This window comes from Pleurodeles waltl, chromosome 8 (assembly GCF_031143425.1).
Source record: "Pleurodeles waltl isolate 20211129_DDA chromosome 8, aPleWal1.hap1.20221129, whole genome shotgun sequence".
Classification (NCBI taxonomy): domain Eukaryota; kingdom Metazoa; phylum Chordata; class Amphibia; order Caudata; family Salamandridae; genus Pleurodeles; species Pleurodeles waltl.
Genome location: NC_090447.1, coordinates 482452883 through 482473948, shown reverse-complemented (window position 1 = coordinate 482473948; position 21066 = coordinate 482452883).

Genomic DNA, 21066 nt, shown 5'->3' with positions numbered 1-21066 from the left:
TTTCTTTCTAGTGGTTTGTGCTTTTTCTATTTTCTGTGGTTTCAGTTTTCTTGCAGTTTGAGGTAGAAACAGGTTTGAAAACAATGGGTTAGCCTAGAAAGCTATAATTTTATGAAATGTAGAAGAAAATCTGAATTGAATAATGGATCATTTGTATATGTGCCTCAAGGGGTTATGCAAAAAAGTAACTTGAAATAAAAAAATAAAATAAAAAAAAGAATAGAAAAACAGGTAAAAACACACATTCTCCTTAACTTTTGTTAGAGAAAATTACAGAATCTGTGAAGATTTACATCTTTCCTGCCACCCAGTTTTCCCTCAGATCTCTTGACCAAAATGGTGCCTCAGTTGAGTGGTCTGGCAAAACACACGCTTCCCAAAGCGTCCCAAAATGCAACATGGACAGACTAAATTTTCTACTCAAAAACAACACTTTTTACAAGCAGTATATTTTATGCTTGTGCTTATCTGCTGCCCAGGGAAACCTACCAAACCCTGATATTTATAAAAACTAGACTACAAGGGATGTCTAGGGTGACATGACTTACATGGATCTCATCAGGTTTTGTTTTACCCCGAAGCCCTGGCAAGCCTCAGACTTTGACTAAAACACACATGTTCCTCACATTTCTGTGAGGAAAAGTTCCAGAATCTGAGGGAACTCAAAATTTCTCACCACCCAGTGTTGCCACACTTCACCCATTAAAATTGGTATCCCGTTTTTTGGGTGGACCTACCACCCGCAGCAAAAGTCATCAAAACACAGTGTGGAGATATAAATATATTTCCATAAATTTTTTTTTTAAAAAAATGCCCTTATTTCACAACAGGGTTACTTCAGTATTTGGGACTGGGCATGGGCATTAAGGTCACCCAGACAAAATTAACAAATCCAGACATTTTTTAAATCTAGACATGTGTGAGAGTCGAGTCCAGGGTTGTATGACTTGCATGGATCACACATAGGGGCATATTTATACTCTCTTTGCGCCAAATGTGCGTCAAAATTTTTGACGCACAATCGGCGCAAACACTGCCCCATATTTATACTTTGACGTCCGACCCCACGGGCGTCAAAGTTCCACCATGTGCATCATTTTTTGGAAGGGGGAACCAACCTTGCGTTAATTATATGCAAGGTAGGCGTTCCCTTCCAAAAAATGACTTTAAGGCCTGTGCGCCTTATTTATACTGTGACGTCATTTTGACGCACCGGAGGGGGCAGGCCTTAAAAAACGGCGCCCAGCCTGATGGGCGCCGTTTTTTAACACCTGGGTCAGGGCAGGCGTTAAGGGACCTGTGGGCTCAGAAGGAGCCCAGAGGTGCCCTCCCATGCCCCCAGGGACACCCCCTGCCACCCTTGCCCACCCCAGGAGGACACCCAAGGATGGAGGGACCCATCCCAGGGAAGTTAAGGTAAGTTCAGGTAAGTTTATTTTTCTTTTTTTTTTGTGGCATAGGGGGGCCTGATTTGTGCCCCCCTACATGCCACTATGCCCAATGACCATGCCCAGGGGACATAAGTCCCCTGGGCATGGCCATTGGGCAAGGGGGCATGACTCCTGTCTTTGCTAAGACAGGAGTCGTTTCAATGGGGGTTGGGCGTCATAAAAAATGGCGCAAATCGGGTTGAGGCCAAAATTTTGCCTCAGACCTGACATGCCCCATTTTTTGACGCCCAAGCTCCATTTTCCCCTACGCCGGCGCTGCCTGGTGTGAGTAATTTTTTTTGACGCACACCAGTCCGCAGTGCCGGCTAACGTCATTCAATAAATAAGGCGCCCGCATGGCGCTTTGGAATGGCGTTAGCCGGCGGTAAACCTTTTGACGCACAACTGCGTTGGCACAGTTGTGCGTCAAAAAGTATAAATATGGGCCATAGTTTTCTTAGCCACAATGCCAAGCAAACCTCAAACTTTGCATAAAATCACCAATTTTCCTTGTATTTCTGTGATAGAGGTGTCCACAGCATTTCTACCACTCAGCGTTCTCTCACTTGTCCCAATAAAAACATTACTACACTTGTGTGGCTGGGCCCAGTGCCGGCAACCTGTCTGTTTCCCTCTCAATCATCTGAAGATCACAGCCCTGGTGAAGGTAAGGCATCTCCAATTCATGAATCACCTCCCACAACCTCCAAGGTGCTACTCTTCTCTGTGCTAATCAAGCTACTGGCCATTTTAGGCAGGCATGCATGATGGAAGGATGTTGGTATGGGCTCATGCAGGCCACTGGAGGATCAATTTATCCAGTAACAAGCAATGTGCTGCAGGATACTTATGCAATTAGTGCTATCTTGCAAGAAGTTGGAGGCTTACTTTAAGAACTTCCTTAGATGATTGACAGGCAGGTCTATGCCCTGTAAAATATTGCAAAATGTTGCCAAGACACAGCAAAGATGCACCAAGAATAACCTGGAATTTCTAGGAAGAGCGTGAAAGACTGGGAAATTGACAAAATATGCCCATGTCTTTCTTCATGAACAATGCATGAAGGGAATTATACAAAGACACCTGCACCACCTGCACCAGCACCTGCCCCATATGTACCAGCACCTGCGCCACTATCTTCACCCCAACACCTCCTGCACAACCACCTGCACCTTCTGCAGTGCTACCTGCTGCACCTACACATCCACCCAAAACACATTCAAACTGTAAAAGACTCTCAGTAGCAGCATTGCATAGGTGGAGTGGTAGTAGGAAATCTTGTAATAAGTATGTTGTTATTATCATCATTTTGTAAAATAAAAATATGAATATCTTTTACACCACAAACCTGTGCCAACCTTTCACCTATGCTGAATTTTGTATGTTTCACTTTCTACATTGTATAATGGTAGGCATGTTTTCTTATTTGTAAATGTTCAACGGGAAAGAAATTTAAAATACAATAGAAATTAAGAAAGCATTTTCAAAACAACTAAACATTTCCTTGGAAGGAGTAAGAGTGCATCACAGAATATAAATACTAAATTAGATTTTTTTAATTCAAAATATTTTAATTGATTGAATAATATAATTTAATTGCAGAGCAAAGTAATTTTGGCTCTACAAAAAATGACATTGGAAAGTGGCCAAAAATAAAAACAAATGAGGGCAGATCAGAAATGCAAACTTGGTGGCGTGAGAGGGGTCAAATTATCAAAAAACATCAGGAAGTGGAAAGGGAAACAATCTAAATACGAAGGATGGAAAAAGGTCAATAGTCTACAAATAGTGTGAAAATAGGATCCCGCTGTCAAATTATGAAAGGAAGTAAGATCCCCAAGCCAGAAGATGGGTCCAACTCAGGTTCCTGTATTGGGCAGAAAAGTAATTGGCTCTCCTTACTCTCTGTTTTAACAGTTGTATCCATATCACAATGATATCAAAGGAAACAGTGAGGAAAGGGAAACTGGGAGATGGACCTACATGAGGTTGGGTATATTAGAGAAGCAGACAAGACATAATTGCTGAGGTCAAGGAGGTGATGGCACCAGCTTAAATTGGTAGCTACTGAGAGAACATATCTTAGAGCATCTCGATCATTTCCATTAAGTACCAAATGTCTTGGGAGATTGCTGAGCCTCTACAATTGGTATCATCACCTCCCTGATTGCAGCCACTGGCACTGACTTGTTTGGAAGGAATTGGCAATCATAATAAGGGTGTGGGTCTCAGGGTAGATGTGTCCCTTGACTCTTATTCTTCCAGCTGTGCACTGGGAGGAGAAGATGATGCCTGGGTGAAATAGATGCCCTGATGAAAAGAGGATGGTGGACACAGGCCCAGTCTGCTCTTGGAATACCAAATCTTGTTGGTGGTCAAGGCCAGGAGGAGAACGTACATCTTCCTCCCTCTGGCTGGTGGTGCCCACATCCACTCTCCCATAGGAGATTGTTCAGCCTCTGCCCAGAGTCTCTTGGTGACAGATTGTTTAATTCTTCAGGCGGGTGCACTACCCCTTTCTGGCGTTGTGTGCCTCATCTCCTCCTTGCTAGATGTATCAAGATTATGTGCCCACCTATAAACCGAGAATCTCAGTTCTTGCCTTAGGTTGTGCTCTGTTTTTGGTTGGCCATCCCAGTTGGCTGAAAAGTAATTACAAAATAATTTGTTAAGTAATAGTTTTCTCAATAAGTTTAGCTAACACTGTGAATACTTTACTAAACTACTCGCTATCCTGGGATTTCATATGAAAATATTGTGAATTAGAAGTCCCTTGAATTGCTAATTCACAATATAGATTAGTTATTAACCATTCAATGTATGTGCAAGGTGAAGTAAGATTTCGATAATGTGTAAAACCACTTTTCACCTAATGGAAATTTAGGTTCACAGAAGGTTACACACTCCGTTCATCTTCAAGAACACATCTTTGACACCAGCATACAAAGCAGTGAACAGACCATTGAACTTGCTTATATATGTGGACCAGCAAAGTTCATCACACTATTCAGTAACTGTGTGAAATTATAAAAGTAAAAAACACAACGCAAATGTATGTTAGTTAAGAATTAATGTTAAGGTAAATGTTGGAAATTGAGTTACTGGTTGATGGGGTGTAACCCTACTCAACCACAAGTCACAATTTCTGTCAGGGTGAAATACAAGCAAACCCCAAATACTGTGCTTAACCCTCTGATAGCTTGCCTCAATGCAGTCAGGCTCAACTTGGAGGCACTGTGTAAAGTGTTTATGCAGCACTTCAAACAGTAATAAAGTGACAACACAACACAAGAAAAACCCCATAGCATCAATAAATTATGTGATACCAAAATGACAAACATCCAAACAGTACAACCAGAGATATGCAATTTTAAACATTTCAGGTAAATAAAGTGCCGAAAAATACAAAGAGACACTCATGATTATCCAGTCACGAGGGACTTGGTGAAAGTCACAAGTTCAGGCTGACCGTGATGGAACGAGAGCCGGATACAGGTACCAGGTTAGTCTTACGGAAAGAGCTGCCTTCAAAAGTCCGGTGCAAAGTGTTCCATTCATGATGGCAGGGGATGCGAAGAACAGGGAGAGCTTTGCCTATAGTCATTAATGTAGTCCAAGTGTCATGGACAATCGCTGCTGTAGAATAAGGATCCTATTGGGTACTGCGGATGGTCATTGCTGAAGATTCATGATGGCAGTCACCATGGGCTGTTAATGTATTAGAGTGAACAGTAGGTTTCATATAGCTGGGATTTTCAGGTGCTTGCTGTAGTGCGAATAGTCAGGTTCACTGCAGCTTCGTGCTGGCAGGTGGCCAGGATGACGAGATCTTGGCATGAACAGGTCTGTTCGCAGCTCCGAAGAGCCCAAAACTTCAGGATTTCTCCTTTCTTTGAGTGGGGGCTCAACTGAGGCCACACAAAGGGTTCAGCACCTGAGTATCACCTCTTGGAGGTAAGGAACTCACTCCATCAGAGTCCGGCAGGACCAGCCCAGTCCAGCTTCAGGTCCAGGCATCAGACCACCTGACTAGATGCAGGGATGCCACAGGAACTTTATGAATCCCTCTAGCACTGAACAGGAGGTCAGTCAGAAGACTCTTTGAGTCACTTCAGCCTGAAATGGAGGGTGCAGCTCCAGTCTTCTCAGCAAGCAGGGTAGCAGGATAACAGAGTAACAGGGCAACAAGGTAGCAATCATTCTGACAGCAGCGCAGCACTCCTTCTGCAGTATCCACAGGTCCAGGAGTATCCTGAGGAGTTGGGTCTGAGAGTCCATTAATACACCTCTGCTGTCCTGACTCCTAGCTGACTGCATGAACAATGGACTGATGACAATTCCTTTGTCTGAAGGAAGGGCACAGCCTATTCACCTGCAAGTTGGACATGCCAAGATCCACCCCCCTTCCGATCAACTATTAGCTCATCCAGGCACACCTAATCCTTCCACTGTGTGACTTTCTGGGAGGAATAAACAAAGTCCAACTACCAACTACACCCAGTCATGTGGCCCATGTAGGAGACTGGCCTGATTTGTAGTGGGTACTTACACCTTATACCAGGTCCAGTTATCCCTTATTAGTGAAGTAGTAGTGTTCTAGCAGCTTAGGCTGACAGAGGTAGCTTTAGCAGAGCAGCTTAGGCCAAACTAGGAGACATGCAAAACCACTTATAGTTACATACAAGTAAAGATAATACTCAGTGTTAGCAAAAATAAAGATATTTAATTTGGTGACACAGTACCAAAAATATCGTACAGACAATACTCCTTCTGGAGGTAAGTATCATACACAATATATACACTAGACACTAAAATTAGACAAGTAAATAGTCATAGAACAATGCAAACAATAGGAAATGCAATAGAATGCAATGGGAGAAAATAGGTCTAGGGGCAACACAAACCATATACTAAAAAAGTGGAATACGAATCACAAATTCCCCCCTAGAAAAGTGTAGTGTGAGCAGAATCTCTGGCAGAGTAAGAATACAGTAAAGGTAAGTAAATTACCCCACCCCAGAGTCCAGAAAAGCAGGAGTAAAGTACTGCAAGTTACCTTTGGGCACACTACACCTCGTGATTGGGATTATGCAGTAACCAACCAAGTCTGCAAACAACAACTGCTGGATTCCTGGACCTGAAGACCTGCAAAAGAACTAGACCAAGTCCAGAAGTCGAAAGAAGTTCCAGGAAGGACAGGAGCCCCTGCCAACCCAGAAGAGGGTGCAAAGAAGAGTCCACAGTTAGTCAAAAACTGCAGGAATGCACCCTAGGAAGATGCCAGTGGATTTAAGCATGATGCAAAGGATGTCCCACAATGTGAAGATGGTTGCAGACATGATTTCATGTTGGAAGTCACCAACAAGCCTTGGATTCCACAACAGTGCGTTTTGCATCAAAATGGCACTGGCTGGACCCAGGAAGTACCTGGGGGCCTCAACACTGTGTGAGGAGGAAGAGGGGGCTATCAGTACCGTAGAGAGCCCTCAGGATGCCAGACAGCACCCACAGGAGTCCCAGGACACAGGGACAAAGGAGGTGCAAAACGCCATTGGTGCAGCACATCAAAGGAAGGTTCCACGCCACCGGAGAACAACTCAGCGAGTTCAGCATAACAGTATGGAGTGCTGGGGACCTGGGCCAGGGTGTGCATGAACGAATTTTGCAAATAGTGCACAGAGGCCTCAGGAGATGAAGAAGACGCAGTACACAGGGGTACCGTCGCTCTCAGGGAAGGCAAGGTCTTACCTCCTCCAAATTGCGTCAGCAGGACCTCAGGACAGTCTATGTCGATAGAGTCCAACCTCTGTGTCCTTAGGAGCACGCTCGTCACTGTGAGAGGTGTTCAAGGGTACTGGTCGTCATCTTAGAAGGTGCCTGCTGAAGCAGGGGAGTGACTCCGTCACCCCATGGGAGAATACTTAGGTCCTTCTGGTGCAGGATGAAGACAGGGAGTACTCAGAGCATGCACACAGTGGAAACTGATGAAGTTGCTGGCTGGAGCTGAAGTTGCAGAGGAAAAGTATCCCTTGTGGATACTTTGTTGCTGTTACAGCGGTTCCTGGAGCAGGCTGTGGTTGATCTGAGGTCAGAGGATGATGAAGTAGTTGCAGAGGATTCCTGAAGGAAACTTGCAAGCAGAATCTGAAGAGAACCCACAGGAGAGACCCTAAATAGCCCTGAGAGGGGGATTGGCTACGTTATCAGGTATGGAACTACCAGGAGGGGTCTCTGGCATCAACTGCTGGCACTGGCCACTCAGAGCCCTCCAGAGCGCCCCCACACCTTGCAAAGCAAGATGGCTGAAGTCTGGGACACACTGGAGGAGCTCTAGGCACCACCCCTCGAGTGGTGATGGACAGGGGAGTGGTCACTCCCCTTTTATTTGTCCAGTTTTGCACCATAGCAGGGGACAAGGGGTCCCTGAACTGGTGTAGACTGGCTTATGCAAGGAGGACACCATCTGTGCCCTTCAAAGCATTTCCAGAGGCTGGGGGAGGCTACCCCTCCCCAGCTTGTAACACCTATTTCCAAAGGGAGAGGGTGTAACACCCTTCTCTCAGAGGAAATGCTTTGTTTTGCCTTCCTGGGACTGGGCTGCCCATACCCCAGGAGTGTAGAACCCTGTCTGTGAGGTAGCAGCAGCTGTAGCTGCAGTGCAAGCCTCAGAGAGATGGTTTGGCAGTACTGGGGGCCCATTGTGGAGCCCCCAGGATACATGGAATTGGCTCCCCAATACCAGATTTGGAATGGGGGGAGAATTCTATGATCTAAGACATGTTACATGGCCATATTCAGAGTTACCATTGACAAGCTACATATAGCTATTGACCTATGTGTAGAGCATGCTTGTAATGGCGTCCCCGCACTCACAAGGTCCTGGGAAATGGCCCTGAACTCTGTGGAGGCACCTTTGCTAATGCAATGGTGCCCTCACACCTAGTAACTTTGCACCTAACCTTCAGCAGGTGAAGGTTAGACTTCTAAGTGACTTATAAGTTACTTAAGTGCAGTGAAAATGGCTGTGAAATAACGTATGCATTATTTCACGCAGGCTGCAGTGGCAGGCCTGTGCAAGCATTTGTCTGAGCTCCCTATGGGTGGCAAAAGAAATGCTGCAGCCCATATGTATCTCCTGGAACCCAAATGCCCAGGGTACCTAGGTACCATATACTAGGGACTTATAAGGAGGGTCCAGTATACCAATGGAAATTGGTAAATGAAGTCACTAGCTTTCAGTGACAAATTTAAAAGCAGAGAAAGCATAATCACTGAGGTTCTGGTTAGCAGAGCCTCAGTGGCACAGTCAAGCACTACTGACAACACATGCATTAGGCCACAAACTTTGAGCACTGGGGTCCTGGCTAGCAGGATCCCAGTGAGACAGGCAAAACACACTGACATATAGGTTTTTATCTATGAGCACTGGGGTCCTGACTAGCAGGATCCCAGTGACACAGTAAATACACACTGACACACACTCACAAACAGGCCAAAAGTGGGGGTAACCATGCTTAAAAGAGGCTACTTTCTCACAGCCCAGGGACAGGCTGCATGCACCAAATGGATAGGACAAGAAAATGTTGACTTTCTAAAATTGGAATTTTCAGAATTGTGATTTAAAATCTGACTTTATCATTAGAGATGGTATTAAATTTCACGGTCACCAAACTCAACATTCTTATCTGCTCCCAGCTGAAAGTTACCACTTGGTAAATGTAATAAGAGAACCCAATTATCCCATGGGAAAGGTAGGCCTCACAGTAGTGAAAAGCAAATATCGAAGTGTTTCACAACCAAGACATGTAAAGCTTAGAAGTGCATGTCCAGCATTTAACTATACTGCACCATCCCCTCCGGGCTGTGTAAAGCCAACTTAAGGGCAACCTATATGTGTTAAAAAAGGAGATTTAAGCCTGGCAAGAGGTTTATCTTGCCACGTTAAAAAGACGGTTGAAAACTGCATGAACAGGTTGCAATGGTAGACCTAACACATATTGAAAGGGCTACTTAAATGGGTAGCACAATCACTTATCACTAGTTAGCAATGGTGAAGTACACAGGTCCATATTTATACATTTTGATGCAAACCTGTGCTAGCGCAGGTTTGCATCAAAAAGTTTAACGCCAGCTACCACCATTCCAACTCGCCAGGCCGGGTGTCATATTGAATGAATGACAGTAGCCGGCACTGTAGCCTGGTTAGCGTCAAAATAATTGACGCTAACCGGACAGTGGAGGCACAGGGAAGACTGGGGGTTGTGCGTCTAAAAAATGGTGCAAGTCAGGTTAGAGAAAAAAATGTTGACTCAAACCTGACTTGCGTAATTTCTTTTATGCACAACCCCCATGAAATGACTCCTGTCTCAGCAAAGACAGGAGTTATGCCCCCCACCCAATGACCATGCCCAGGGGATATCTGTCCCCTGGGCATGGCCATTGGGCACAGTGGCATGTAGGGGACCAAGTAAGGCCCCCCTATGCCACTTTAAAAAAAAATTACTTACCTCTACTCACCTGTACTTAGCGTAGATGGGTCCCCCATCCATGGGTGTCCTCCAGGGGTGGGTGAGGGTGGCAGGGGGTGTCCCTGGGTGCAGGGAAGTGCACCTGTGGACTGCTTCCATGGTCGGAGACCATGGAAATGAGCTCATAGGTCCTCTAGCGCATGCCCTGACCCAGGCATTAAAAAATTACTCTAAACAGGCTTAGAGCCATTTTTTAAGACCCTCCTCCCCCGTGCGTCATTTTTGCACAGGAGTATAAATAAGGCGCAAATGTCTTTGTGTCATCTTTTGCCCGAGAACACCTACCTTGCATCTCATTGATGCAAGGTAGGTTTCCACCGTAACAAAATGACTCTAACTCCATAAATTTGGCGTTAAACGGGTCTAACGCCAAAGTATAAATATGGAGCTAGGTTTGCGCTGGATTTGCGTCAAAGGAAATGACGCAAATCCGGCGCAAACAGAGTATCAATATGGGCCACAGAGTCTTAAGGCCAGCAAAAACAAGAAGATGTAAGACAAAAAGATGGGGGAAAACTACACCAAGGATTTCTGGTTCAACAGTACACAATGTCACCCTTTCCATAGTGGCAAGAACCAATTAGTCACCAAGACATGGAAAACAAACAAAACACATGCATGTTATTAAATGTGAACTATCCAAACTTTCATACAAAAAAACATGTTAAACAGAATGAATACGTTTAAGAGAAAGCCTACAGTAACCAATGACAGGACAGCTCTCTCAAACCTCACATACACCATTGTGCCAAATGCAAATATTACACATACTTAATCTCTCTGCTGCTCAGACTTTTCCAACATGTAGGGTTGGTCAGGCAGCTATTAGGACCCTCCAGTAAAGGTGTCATGCAGGGGTGCTGTGTATGAAGTTGGGAGGAGAAGTCCACCATGTCCTGGGCCATAATACAGGCCTAGAGGCACACCTTTCGCTGCCGGCCATGAACACTCAGTGCATTGCAGCAAGTGGTGATGTTTCTTCAGATTTGGACCCCGTCTTCTTTGGTTAACTGAGCATCAGTTCCCCTATCAAGTAGCAGACACTTGGCCAATAATGTCACTCTGATGATAGTTAATTCAGTTGTTTCAGAAAAAAGGGGGTGTCTTCAAGTCCCTCAGCCATGTTGGGGGCAAGATTTGACAAAGGAGCAGCATGATGGAAAAGGATGCTTCTTTGAGGCAAGGATGGCTCAGATTAAAAACAAAGTATCCAACTTCCTCTTCTTATGTGTCATTACCTGTTTATTAATATCAGGCAGAGATCTCAGCCCCATTTGTGGAGTCTCCGCCCTAAGTACAGAGTCTCCATTCTGAATGCAGTGTGTTGGACAGAGGCTCTGTAAGTGGGAAAGACATAACCAACCAATAAATAAATGATACTGTGTGCCAGTATCAAATTCACATCAAAAAGGGTTGTGTGCCTATTATATTTGTGTTAGGGTATGGTTTACGTATGCTTTTCATAACACATGACTGTAGTATTTGAAATAAAATGATTGCATGTTGAGTTTAGCATGTTAGTTGACAAGATTATGAGAAGTACATAGTGTTGTCCCTGAATTGTATTTTTGGACAGTTTGTTACTCATCCAATCTTTCTTCAGTGACAACAGACTTTCCAATGACATAAATGCCATATCTAAACTAGCAGCTTAAGGAAATAATGAGTTGCCCAGCTGATCTTACATCTGCATCTCTTGACCTCTGTTCTGGGTACCACTACAGTAACTTGGATGTGGGAATTGATCAGGGCCAAGATCTATATGAAAATCTCTTTGTATGGTGATGTATGGCAACACACAACAAGCTATAACAACGATACAATTAACTTCTGGGGAATACAACAGCAATCTCCTTGTACAGTGAATACATCTGAATCATGTCTTGAGAAGACCTAAGGTGTGTTCAATGATGGCTTGTATAAGATTTTGTACCCTCTGTTGAGATACTGTGTTTTGACATAAGTAGACTAGCGTATGTGGTAAGAGAGCACGGCCAGCATCAATAAAACAAAAGCTTTTACAAACGCCTCTTTTGTAATTGTAGTAAACTATGCATGCCTACCTACATACAATGTTTGTCAGGATCATATGGGATTATTGTGTTGCAGAGGTACTTAATTAGAATTGAGACAGTACTCCCTGATAATAAATGCATGCCTGTTGTGAGGTGTTATTTTGTACCAAGAAGCCGTATGTCATTGAAATCCCCAGCAGCCAAACAAAGTGAAAGAGGTGCCTGGTGTAATATGTAACTGTGATGTGTGCTTTCAGGAAAGGCAACATGCACTTCAATAAAACAGTCCCTAGTATCACAGACAGCTGTCATGCTGATGGAATGCAAGCAGTGTCTCTTGTGAGAAAGTTGTACTGTGTGGTGGGTTGGTTGAAGTGTCATGAGGGTGCAGTTAATGGAATCTAGCACATAAGGGAAGAGGACAAAGTCATAAAACTCCCTTTCTCACCCTATGACTTCAAGTCAGTGACTCTGGCATCAAAATAAATTGGTGTGCACTTCTGTTGATGCATTTCAGTACCTGAGGCAGCATCTGGACTGGTTTGCCTCGGAGTTGACAATTTTTCCAGAGGAGAAATTGTTGATCCTTTGCCTGTAAACCCTCCCGCTCCTCCTCCTCGAACAGTTTATCCTCAAAACAAGAGGCAAACACAAAAACAAGAGCAATGACTACCTGATAACTCTGCAGCAAGGGTTTTGTGTTTATACAGTAGATGCTATATATGGCTTGAAATCCAATAAAAGTATTATATGAAACAAGTTCAAATGACATAGTGAAGGCAGTGAAATAGTTTTGGTGTGTAGTTTCCTTGCTGTTTTTTTAATGACTTTCATCTGGAGATGGATGGTGGAGTTGAGAACAATCCACTCCTTTTTATTGCTAGATGAATTGCCAGTGTTAAAATTATTGTTATAAATATTTCCAGCATTTCATTCTGTACCTTTCCAAAAGTTACATTCTAAAAATAAAAATGAAATATAGTTACAATATGCTTTGTTATTTTTTAAGGAGTGATGTGTATGTCTTATTGAATATTTTATTCCATATATTGTAAAAATCATATTATATTTGAATTACTAAGCAGTTTTTTACTTATCTAAAAATGTAGATTAATGAATGTGCTAAATAACATCAAGTCAAGTCAAGAAAATCTTTATTCGGCAATTGTCATAAAAGTACAGACATAATCACATAGATTAAAAACTTGACGTCAGGATAGGAGAGCAGTTTAAAAATACAACTCTAATATCATGGATAAATTACCTAAACAACCCGAAAGCATCTATACCAAGTTCCCCTATCACAAAGAATAGAGGGAAAATATTCCAAGTGTGGTTATGATGTCCCTCAAAGATGTGCAAAATTATAGTAATTCTTGTCAGGACAATTGCTAATAATCGTTTAAGACAACAAGATGTAATACCAAGATTTAACTATTCTAAAATATAATAAAATCTTCGCTCCAGATAAAATCACAAATAATTAACATGGGCACCATATAAAATATAAAATATAAAATGTATCATGCATAGTTAGCAAAACTATTAATACCGTTTCCTAATGGCAATAGAGGATCTAATAAAATTCAATACATGGTAGCAGATTTCGATTTCAGTCAATTTCTGGAGGTATGTCAAAGCTTCCTTATAGTTGATGGACCTTAATTTACATAACATTGGTAGAATAAAAGCATTCCTAGGAGTAACATAAAGATAGCAGAACAAGAAAAAATGAGAAGTGCTCTTCATTGATCTTGCATCATTTTGCCAAGTACACTGATTAGGAAAAGCCATCCTAAAATGAATCAAATTCAATCTAAATAAAACTAAGAAGAAACATATTTTTGGACAAGGTAACCACTTCAAATAAGGTTCCATATATAAAGCTGTTGCAATTTGTATATAGGAATCAAAGGATTTCAGTTTCAAAGAACTACGGAACCTTAAGTCTGAGGTATACTCAAAGTGACGAGATTTCAACAAAAACCTTGCATTTGGAGTTAAATTTTGTGGTTCCTCAAACATATACTTAAACCCCAGCTTATCAAAAGATGTACGCAAATATAAGAGCCAAGGAATCCTATTTGAGTTGGCCAACTGTAAACATTCAGTAATAGAATCCTGCACAAGAATTGCCACTGGATTTGTCCAACATCTAATCCACAGCAAAAGGGGGGCAATAGAGATCGTATCCTCTAGAAAACATTGGCCCACATCCTCATGGCTGATGATGTTTGCTGTACGCTTGGGGACCATCAATAACCTACGTAAAAATGTGTTCTCATCACGTTGGAGAGTGGATACTTTAGTATAACCCCAGACCCCGGCCCCATAAGTAGCTGCAGAAACGCACTTAGATTTATAAATCGAGACAATTTGGGATGGAGGTCTGTCCCCAGTTTGCGAGTAAAACAGAAGATTGCTTCAGTATTCCTTCCCATTTGCTGGGTCTTGAAATTGAGGTGAGTATTCCATAACATGGAAGAGCTCAAATACAGACCTAAATAGCAAAAATTCTTCACCTTGTTAATAATGTTGCCCCCCATAGTGAATTGTTTGGACTTGGTTTTTCGAGGGCCACAGGTGATAACAAATGTCTTAGCATAATTTACTTTTAAGTCAAGATCCAACATAAAGTTTAAGAAAAGGTCCAACAGCCCTTGTAGACCATTTGCAGTGCGCGCAATTAGTACAGCGTCATCAGCGTACAGTAAAACTGGGAGTAATTTCCGGCCCATCTTTGCCATGTCCTTCCCATGTTTTATCAGATAGTCATAGAGCCCATTTATATATATATATCAAAAAAAGAAAAGGGGCTAAAATACATCCCTGTCTTACTCCCTTGGTTGAAGGGATGGGAGAGGATTTCTGACCAGATGGACCAAACTGAACTGACACCATTAGATTTGTATGTAGGCGCTTTATAAGCTCCAATAGGGTCACATCACACCCCAAGGATCCCATAATTTGCCATAACTTCTCCCTATTTACCAGATCGAAAGCACTAGTTAAGTCAATAAATGCCATATGAATAGACTCCTTTTTGGCGATTACATATTTACTGAGGATAAGATGCAAGTTTATGACTTGCTCAACTGTGCCAAGGCCGGATCTAAAACCAAATTGAATTGGAGACAAAATCTGTGCCTCTGTCACCCAATCTTCCAAGCTGGCTAGGATTAAACTGCCCAAAATTTTGGCTGTGGAATCAATAAGAGATATAGGTCTGTAACAAGTAGGATCTTGTCTATTACACTTTTTGAATATAGGAATAATAGCTGCCAGTTTCCAAGAACAAGGTATATAGCTTTTAACAACACTTCAAAGCACATTGGTGACTAAGGGGCCCCAAAGATTAGGCAGAGATTTAAAAATGTCAACAGGGACCCCATCGGGGCCGGGAGCCTTTCCTTGCCTTGATCGATTAATAGCTCCTAAAACCTCATGAAGATCGAAAGAGATAGTTAGGGCATTTATTTTAGAGTCTGTATTAATCTGATTGGTGGTATTATCCTCTATAGTCAAGATGTCATTTTCCGGATTAAAAACTCTCCCAAAATGATTCATCCAAACTTCCTCAGTAATAAAACATTCATCCACCTTAATGTTACTATCCAAAAATATGGGTGATTTACCACCTTCCAAAATTTGGTGGTATCCTTTAAATCAGAGGCGGTCAATAGCTCTTCCCATGTCTTGGATCTTATTTCATTTTAAAGTATTAAACAAAATAAATGTATCTCAGAATATTATTGCCCTCATTACAACCCTGGTGGAAGGTGTAATGTTGGCGGTAGGACTGCAAACAGGCTGGCGGTAATTACCGCCCCATGTGCCAAACCACCATTGTACCACACTGTCCGCCACGGCGGTAACGACCGCCAGGCTGGAGACAATGGTCTCCAGCCCGGCGTTCATCACTAGTCTGCCTGCGGGATCATGATCCTGCATACCGCCATGGATTTCGTGGATTTTGAACTGCCATGAAAACCATAGCAGTAGGCAATATCAGTGCCAGGGAATTCATTCCCTGGCACTGATAGGAGTCTCCCCCATCCCCATTCCCCCTTCCAAGAGTCAAACCCCAACACCCACGACCCCCTTACCACCCCTCAAAGGTGGTAGGGCCCCCTCCCCCACCCCCGACCTCCATAGGCCCCCCCTAAACATACCCCCCACTCACGCACGCATACACCACTCACACACATACACGTGTAAATACATGCACACATGCACACATACATACACGTTAAATCCCCACTACACACATCACACCCCCGCAAACATACACGCACCCACACACCCCCTCTAAACACTCACACTCACACCCCCATTCACGCACAACCACACAACACCCCCCAAACCTCCTCCCCTGTCGGACGATCACCTTACCTGCTTCAGTGGTCCTCTCGGAGGGAATGGGTTCCATGGGGGCTGCTCCGCCGCTAGCACCCTGTCACCATAACACCGCCACGCGAATACTGGAACGTAATTCAGTGGGTGGTGTTTTGATGACGTGGTGGTGATGGAGGAGCAACCTCCACTGCACTGCCGACCGCCATCATGGCTGTTGGCGGCTCTCTGACCAGAAAATGGCAGAGGGTCGCCACCAGTCATAATATGGTTGGCAGAAGCCCGCCAACATTGGCGGTCTTTGGTCTGGCAGGACCTCAGCGGTCTTTCGTCAAGACCGCCGAGGTCGGAATGAGGGCCTATGTCTTTTTAGGTCCCTTTTCCATTAATTTTAATAGGGTGCTGTTGCAGTACCAGTGTTTGGCCAGCAGTGGTTCTTGGCTTACTACTGTGTTTTTTTGGGCAGTAGTAATTTTAGAATTTTAGTCTGAAAATTGCAATGGGCTTACCGTTTTGTCGGTGCATAATATCCTTCTTAAACCACTCCCTGTCCCTCAGTTCAGTTTCATTTTTTTTTAGAGATTTAAATCTAGCAATGAGATCTAAAATCAAATAAACAAAGTTACATTTATTAATACAACTGCAAGTTAGGGATAAGGGAGGTGGCAACCTCACTAACCAAGATGGCAGAGAGAGAGGAGGAAGACCCCTAGAGAAAAACTAAAAACTTTAATGCATTAAGTGGATAATTTATCATCTCCATTGCATGTGATGCCATTTTAATACCACCCTTTTTTTAAAAGTGGTTTTGAAAATCTCTGTTGATATGTTTTTTGAGACAGGGCATACAAATACAACATGTTCAATGGTCTGCACATCTTAATTACATAAGGTGCATATTCTCTCCTCCCACTTCACAGTCTGTCAACTATCCATCGCAGTTTTTAATGGCAAACATTACATTTGCATAGCATTGTACATTTTTGCACTCAATGTTCAAAATTCTAGTTCAAATATACTTGAGGACCAGTTGCTTGACAGAATTGTATAATGCAAAGGAAACTGTGTTGTGCTCTACATAACTCTACATCATTTCCATACAGCAGTTTTTCATAATATCTGTTAAGTAATTTTTAAGACCTTTACACATATTTTAAATATCTGTTCTGGTCAAAAGTGCTGCAATGCACTTATAATATTATTAAAAAATGATCCAAACTCACTTGTTTGGGCAATGCATTCCAAAGCCACAAGTCTCCTCAAAGTATTTTCTTTAGCATTCAGAGGGCAATGGAGCCACTGTAATATTGCTTCCAATAATCTTTTGAAAGCACTCACCAACCCTAATTCCAACCTAAGAGCTTATATTGACACCATGGTGTTTTAAGTGCAAAGAGTTTGAAGAATCTTCCCCTCCAGTGTAAGCATCATCTGCAACTGACCACTTTTTATTGTCTTTACAGCATATAAAAGTGTTGGAGGGATCTAAATTTTATAAACCGTTAAAAGATTGGAAAAATGCCTATGATCGGTTATTCCGTAAAGTTCATTAAAAGAATGTCCATGAGCAAATGAATTACTTGAGATATAAGAGACATGATTACTATAAACAAAGGCCCATATTTATACTTTTTTAGCACGTATTTGTGTCATTTGTTTACTCAAAAGCAGCGCAAACTTCCAAAATACAATTGTATTTTGGAAGTTTGCGCCGATTTTGCGTCACAAAACGAATGAAATGCGGCGCTAAAAAAGTATAAATATGGGCCCACATTTGCTGAAATCATTCTTCCAAAGTAGGGATATGAATTTAATAATTCTAAGGCTGAGTTATTGAGAAACCACTTATGCTTTGAATTTAACTGGAACCCCTTTGGTTGAAACCGCATAACCGTACTTATATTTTTATGTACCTTCATGAAGTGAACATCTGAATAAGTTGATAATGTGTCAAGACATCTCTGGAGGCCAATAGGAGTCAGATCTATCAGGGCAATGTCATCCGCAAATAAACGTGTACCTAGCAGGCAAGGCCTAACTTTGGGGCTAGCCTACACATCACTCAGGGAAATCAGTCATTTATAACAAGAAAATAAAAGGTGCCAACAGGCCCACAAGTTATTCCAGCATCTGGCTATATTCCATGACACATAAAAAACTCACAATTGTTCAAAATTAATTTGACAAAAGGCGGCAACATAAATGTAACCCTTGATTTCTTCTCTGCTTGTGTATCTAGTAGTTCTTCTAATTCTAGGTCACTAACCATTACCAACTTCAGTTGGTATACCTGTACTGAGAAATTCAAAAGTAGAGAATCAATTTAAAAGGACAAAGTCATCATCAGATAAAACAAAAATGTCCAAAGTTTTGATTCTCTCCTTTCTCACTTGTGCTTTCTTGTGATTTTTCATGAATAATTTGATAGTGTTAGGAGCTATTATCCAGGGCATCAGGGATTGGACGAGGAACAAATACAGCTGTGGATGGATGCAGAACAGGCAATAAGGCTAGTGAACCCTTTTTGGAGTCCCCAGGTCGATGAATATTTGGGACAACATTCTTTAAGCCAATAATTGACTTAGCACCCTGTTAATCTACAACACTGCCATTTTTTTTATCCACAAATGTCAGCCACAGTAAAATAAATTTCCGTAGGGAATGTAACTTTTCTAACCTTTTTTTTTTTTATCTTCTCATCTTTTTTATCTTTTCTCTGATATTTCTTTTTTATAGTGGCTGAGACCAGGGCTCAGTGTTTTATCAGAACTATCCGTGGATTTTTCCAGGAGATTCAGAATAGAAGACATAGGCCCTCATTACAACCCTGGTGGTAAATCCCACTTACCGCCGTGCAGAAGACCGCCAACATACCGCTGCGGGCGTGGAATTCCGCTACAGGTATTACGACCCACAGCCCGGAATCCGCCACAATACAGACACCCACACAAGTCCGCCACACCAATGGTCAGTGATACACTGGCGATACCAAAACCAACACTGTCACGCCAACAAGAATACGCCCACACTATCACAACCCACGAATCAACGCAGCGGTCTTTCAGCCGTTGTAATCCATTGGCGGTACACACCGCCGCACTCAAAATACACACACATATACAAAACACAACCACATTGGGCAATTCGAAATACACACACCTGATACACATACGCACACCACACCCACATACCCACAACACTATAAAACACACACCCACATTACCCACAAACCCTTACTACCAGAAATGTGAAAGCAGGCCAGAGAGAGACACTACCTAAAACAACACCAGCATCCACAGACACACAACACCATCACTTACACAACATCCACGCACTTCAAACAACACACACCAACACACCCCCTCACACATCACAACAGACACCACCTCACACATCACCCACACCACATCATGGCACCTCAACGACACCCCAGGGTTTCTGAGGAGGAGCTCAGGGTCATGGTGGAGGAAATCATCAGGGTAGAGCCACAGCTATTCGGATCACAGGTGCAGCAGACGTCCATTGCAAGGAAGATGGGGCTAAGGCGCAGAATTGTCAACAGGGTCAACACAGTGGGACAGCATCCAAGAACACGGGATGACATCAGAAAGAGGTAGAACGACCCAAGGGAGAAGGTGCGTTCCGTGGTCTCCAGACACCAGATTGCTGTACAGAGGACTGGCGGTGGACCCCCATCTCCTCCCCCACAAGTAACAACATGGAAGGAGCAAGTCTTGGCTTTACTGCATCCTGAGGGCCTTGCAGGAGTAGCAGGAGGACTGAACTCTGGTAAGTCAAATCTTTACTACCTTATCCCCCACACCCCACCTGCATGCCATCACATACTCCCAAATTTACCCACACACCCATCAGATGCCCCACCAACACAACCCACACATCCCAAAACCAAGCTCTGCATGCAACACCAATGCATGGACACCCATCACCCAAGCGTGTCCAGTACAGAGACTCACTCATGCACCAAAATCACCAATCACACAAAGACCAAGCCAATAATGCAAGCACTGGAGTTATGGTCAACCACCCAGTGCACACAATGGCACACACAGATATAATAATTATGCATTTACACCCCAACAGGACCCCTACCCAACGTCACTGGACAGGAGGTGCCAGACATATCCAGTCCCCCAAAGAAGAGGCCCACAGTGATGACAGCAGCTCTGCACGCCTGGATCAAGATGACCAGCCCGTCCCATCTGGGACCTCGGGACAGTCGGTTCCCCTGACACTGTCTCAAGCCACCACAGAGCCTCCCCCACTTCCTATGCCCCTTTGGACAATGTACCTGTGAAACAAATAGACTGGACTCTGCCATGGACATTCCTCCACCATCCCCCCAGCCCATTTTACAACCCCCTCCACTTATTAGCACAGGAATAAACACACTTCAATCACAAAGCCATCTGGAGTCAGTCTGTGCTTTCACAAATGTGTAATTGCAATAACTATGGAATATAGCAATGCCAATTTACTTGTTCACATACCAATGTAACACAGCTATAGGCCAGCAGTAAACATTGCAGAGGGCACAAAGTGGGACCCAGATCTGTGAAATGGAAAGTCAAAGTGACAAGTCAGGGTCCATACACTAAATGAAAATGACAGACTTATGCTAGTTCCAACAATAGTATGAGATGTGGGAAGCAGTGACATCTTCTTACCTGTGTCTCACTGGAAGTATTGCATGATGATGTTGTTTCGGTTGTCAATATCCTC